The following is a 5,404-nucleotide window of genomic DNA, read 5'->3' on the forward strand; positions in this document are numbered from 1 at the left end:
GCAGCTGCTGGCCTCCTGGAAGCTTCCTTTGTTACTCTTGGTTGGAAGACTGTTGTTATTATGCTCTTTTAACTATATTCACAGGGTCTAGGATTGGGTTAGAGAAAGGATGAGGGGGCAGGTGGGAGGAAAAAGGCTGAATGAGTGCTGGGAAGCGAGGCATCTGAAGGGACTGCCTTCATGGTCATGTCTAGTCTGATATTCAGAGCATTATTGATTTTTTTTCTTCCAAAAATTACAAGTATTTTATTCTCAGCATCTTTTTCTAATTCTTCCTAATTATAATATGCTGTTATTTTACAGCCACCCATTCTCATTTTGTGGATATGATTCTCTACTGTAGTTTTCTGAGCACAAGAAATCAACTTTGGCTGCACATTGGAATATCTGAGAAGCTTAAAAATACTGATGTTGGCGGGGCGCGGTGGCTCAAGCCTGTAATCCCAGCACTTTGGGAGGCCGAGACGGGCGGATCACAAGGTCAGGAGATCGAGACCATCCTGGCTAACAAGGTGAAACCCCGTCTCTACTAAAAAAAATACAAAAACTAGCCGGGCGAGGTGGCGGGCGCCTGTAGTCCCAGCTCCTCGGGAGGCTGAGGCAGGAGAATGGCGTGAACCCAGGAGGCGGAGCTTGCAGTGAGCTGAGATCCGGCCACTGCACTCCAGTCCGGGCGACAGAGCGAGACTCCGTCTCAAAAAAAAAAAAAAAAAAATACTGATGTTTGGGCCAGGTACGGTGGCTCACGCCTGTAATCCTAGCACTTTGGGAGGCTGAGGCAGGCGGATCATGAGGTCAGGAGGTTGAGACCATCCTGGCCAACGTGGTGAAACCCCGTCTCTACTAAAAATACAAAAATTAGCTGGGTGTGGTGGCGGGCGCCTGTAGTCCCAGCTACTCGGGTGGCTGAGTTACGAGAATCACTTGAACCTTTGCTTCCGCTCCTCCTGTCCTTGGACATCAGACTCCAGGTTCTTGAGCCCTCAGACTCTGGAACTTACATTAGTGGCCTTCTGAGGGATCTCAGGCCTTTGGCTATAGACTGAGGGCTGCACTGTTGGCTTCCTGCTTTTGAAGCTTTTGGACTTGAAATTCTGACTTAACTGATCAACAGTTAGGTCTAGGGAATATCTGTTCTGGGGAGTAGTGGGCAATGAACCCTGAAAAGCTCTGTGACATTATGATATAATAAAACATATATGTGGTTTTCCTCCCCAGTCCCTGGCACAGAACTCCTGAAACCCTTGTAATTTCCTGAGTGGCAGGGATGCAAGGTACATCATTTGTTCTAATATTTGGTCTTGGACTCTGGTTCCTGACAAAGAGCTCCTAAATCCTTGGGAATTTCCTGGGTACTAGAAGGGTCATTTGTTCTATTAATAATTAGGCAACTCTTGGGGGGCTCCTGGATAGCTTTGGGATGGGAACTGGTCAGCAGAAAGACCAAGCCATGGTTAGAAGCTTGGAACATTCAGTCCCATCCCCTGTTCTCCCCAGGAAGGGGAGCAGAGCTGGAGATTGAGTTAATAACCCATCATGCTGATGTGATGAAGCCTCCATAAGACTACAAGGCTCAGAGAGCTTCTAGGTTGGTGAACACATCTGCGTGCTAGAAGGGTGGTGCACCCCAAGTCTTGCCCTCAGGACACGTTTGGACTCACTCTGTGTACCTCTTCATCTGGCTGTTCATCTGTATTCTCTATCATATCTTTTATAATAAGCTGGTAAAGAGGGCAAGCATGGTGGCTCATGCCTATAATCCCCACACTTTGGGAGGCCAAGGTGGGAGGATCACTTGAGTTCTGGCAACACAATGAGACCCCATCTCCATGAAAAATAAAAGCTTAGCCAGGCGTGGAGGTGCACACCTATAGTCCAGGTACTTGGGAGGCTGAGGTGGGAGGATCGCTTGAGCCTGGAGGTCGAGGCTGCAGTGAACCATAGCCATGCCGCTTTGCTCTAACCTGGGAGAGAAAGCATGACCCTGTCTTAGAAAAAAAAAAAGCTGGCAAACACAGGTAAACATAAGTGTTTCCCTGAGTTCTGTGAGCCATCATAGCAAATGGGTGCCTCCAATTTGTAGCCAAGTTAGAAGTGTGCGTAACCTAGGGACTCACTAGCTGCAATTGGCATCTGAAGTTTGGGGGCAGTTTTGTGGGACTGAGCCCCTAACCTGTGGCATCTGCAGTCACTCCAGGTAGTTAGTGTCGTAATTAAATTGTGTGATACACCTAGTTGGTGTCCAAAGAGTTGGAGGATTCTTTGGGGTAGAATAAGCCCTGAGACATTTTGTGTCAGAAGGGTTGAGTGTAGTAGAGCAAAACAGTGTGTGTTTGTTTCCTGTTTAAGCTCCCAGGTGATTTTAGCGTGCAGCTAAGACTGAGAGCTGTCTTGAGGATATGAAGTCACTACTTTTCAGGTCCTCATCATTCTGGTCAGTCTCTTTTCTCAGACGCAAGTCCCGACTTCTGTTGAGATTTTCTCTTTTTGATGGCATGGGCCATTTTCAGAGGCTGACCAAGCTTACCTTCTGCCACGTGGGCTACACCTCTGCCTGTACCCTGGGCTTCAAGTCCTACCTGGAGGTGAGGAGCTGGGGCCTCTTGGCTTACTTGTGGTTTCCTATCTCCTCACTTCCTTGACGAATGCTGCCCAGCCTTTAGAGAGAGGGTCCTTCCTTGTTTTCAAAAGTGGCTGTATTGTCTTTCACACCCCTCTCTTCCTTCCTTCCTTCTCTCTTTCTTTTTGTATCTTTAACAAAATCTCTTCCTGGGGTCTTATGAAGGAGATTTCAGCAAGAGTTTAGTCCACATTCCTGAAATCCGGGGATTTTACTTTTTAACTTTATATATTTCTGTGTTATTTGAATTATTTTGCCACAAATACATTGCTCTTGTAATATTTTGTCAAATATTTTTATAAAAAAATTATATTAATAAGGCCTACGTAATAACCTTTAAAATGTTTATGACATAATGCTAAGGGAAAAGGCAGACATATGTGCAGGAGGATCACAACAATGTAAAAAAGGATCATGACAAAAAATGAACTTTATCCATAGATGACAGGCTGGAATGGGCTGGGCACCATGGGTCACGCCTATAATCCCAGCACTTTGGGAGGCCAAGGCAGGTGGATTGCTTGTGGCCAGTAGTTCGAGACCAGCTTGGCCAACATGGCAAAAACCTCATCTCTACTAAAAATTAAAAAATTAGCTTGGTGTGGTGGTGCACACCTGTAATCCCAACTACTCAGGAGGCTAAAGTAGGAGAATCACTTGAACCGGGCAGGCAGAGGTTACAGTGAGCTGAGATCGGGCCACTGCACTGCAGCCTGGTTTACAGAGTGAGACTCTGTCTCAAAGCAAAAAAAAAACAAAAAAAAAACAAAAAAAGAAATAGTGCTTATGCTTATGTGATGAGATAAATGCTTACTTATGTGTGGGAAAGTGTTTTGTTCTTTATGCATTTTTATTATATGTATATATGTTTTTTAAAGAGTACATTCTCCTTTTATAATGGGTGGTAAATCGAACCACTCATGTTGAATGAGTTTAGTCAACTGCAGAAGTTACATATCATAAGAAACAGTTTGTGGGAGACACCCAGGCTCAAAGGAGCTACTGGGGTGTATCCCAAGAAAGGTGTGACGGGAATGTGGTTATTGTTAGGACACAAATAACACTGTCAACTGTGGTTTTTTTTTTTTTTTTTTTTTTTTTTTGAGACGAACCAGACTGGAGTGCAGTGGTGTGATCTTGGCTCACTGCAACCTCTACTTCCTGGGTCCAAGCGATTCTCCTGCCTCAGCCTCCTGAATAATTGGGATTACAGGTGCCTGTCACCACAAACGGCTAATTTTTTTTTTTTTTTTTTTTTTAGTAGAGAGGGCGTTTCACTATGTTGGCCAGACTGGTCTTGAATTCCTGACCTGAGGTGATCTGCCTGCCTCGGTCTCCTGAAGTGCTGGGATTGCAGGTGTGACCCACCATGCTCGGCCTGTCAACTGTACGTTAATAAATAAGACATGAAACCTTAGTTTAGTGCACAATTGTGCTCCATTTACCTCCATTCCCCCTTTTCTCCATCAAGCCTACCTTGTATTTGTTTAGGCAGCCACCTTTCAATAACCCATGAAGTGTCTGGAGCTCCACCCTCTGCTCAAGAGGAACGGCACATGACCCAGGCCTCTGCCAATCAGCATTTCACATTCCTCATGATCGATTCAAAGGTGAGCAAGTAATTGAAGTCAGTTAAATTAGTGCCACTGCAAGAGTCTCTTTCCCCCACCCCAGTATTGTCATGGTTTTAATATGGTTTATCCACACAAAACTCACATTGAGGCATGGACTCCAGTGTGGCAGTGTTGGGAGGTGGTGCCTTTAAGAGGTGATTAGATTGTTAAGAGGGATGAATGCCTTACTCTTGCAGTGAGTTCTTGTTCTCTCAGTTCTGGATTAGTTCCCATGAGAGTGGGTTGTTATAAAGCAAGGCTGCCTCTTGCATTTGGTCTCTTTTGCTTGCCCTTCTACTTTTCTGACACACTGCAATGCAGCAGGAGGCCCTCACCAGATGCAACTGCCTGATCTTGAACATCCCAGTCTCTAGAACTGTGAGCCTAATAAACCTCTTTCTTTTATAAATAACCCAGTCTCAGGTATATTGTTATAGCAACAGGAAAAGGATTAAGACATATGTTGTACTTGAACCTTAATGTGCTTGAACTTGAAACTTGATGACTGCAGCAGCTATAGCCATCTTACTTCCATGTGAAGCCTGAGAATTAAGCAACACATGGAAGGGAGCACATCATTTGGGCCCCGATTTGGCCATGAGCTGCCCTTAGATTTTTTTTAGTTATGTGAGCCAATACATTTCCTAAAACAGGTAAAATTATGTTTTTAGACACTGATAACCAAAACAGTACAAACTATGCTTATGGAGATTTGCTTTAAAAAGGAGAACTAGAGAGAGAGAATTTGTTGCCTTTTGACCAATGCTTCCTTGAGAGAGCTGATATTCTGATTCCTGACCTCAGCCACTATTTGATTGGCAGATGTACGCTTATGCACTGCATAATGACATTTTGGTCAATGATGGGCGCTTGAGCCCAGGAGGTCAAAGCTGCAGTGAGCTGTCATTGCGCCACTGCACTCCAATCTAAGTGACAGAGTGAGACCCTGTCTCAAAAAAAAAAAAAAAAAAATTGGCCAGGTGCAATGGCTCACACCTGTAATCAATCCCAGCACTTTGGGAGGCCAAGGAGGGCAGATCACGAGGTCAAGAGATAGAGACCATCCTGGCTAACACAGTGAAACCCTGTCTCTACTAAAAATACAAAAACAAAATTAGCCAGACATGGTGGCAGGTGCCTGTAGTCCCAGCTACTCAGGAGGCTGAGGCAG

The 5,404-nt window shown here is 44.9% G+C and overlaps 1 long non-coding RNA gene across 1 annotated transcript; it reads left to right on the forward strand.

Moving 5' to 3' along the window:
- Window positions 1-1,844: 1,844 nt before the first annotated feature.
- LOC115899680 lies at window positions 1,845-5,185 on the forward strand. Its single transcript, XR_004059301.1, has 2 exons — window positions 1,845-2,585; window positions 4,112-5,185. It is a non-coding gene; the product is annotated as an uncharacterized LOC115899680 (long non-coding RNA).
- Window positions 5,186-5,404: the final 219 nt, after the last annotated feature.

The sequence above is a fragment of the Rhinopithecus roxellana genome, chromosome 9 (genome assembly GCF_007565055.1).
Source record: "Rhinopithecus roxellana isolate Shanxi Qingling chromosome 9, ASM756505v1, whole genome shotgun sequence".
Taxonomy (NCBI): Eukaryota; Metazoa; Chordata; class Mammalia; order Primates; family Cercopithecidae; genus Rhinopithecus; species Rhinopithecus roxellana.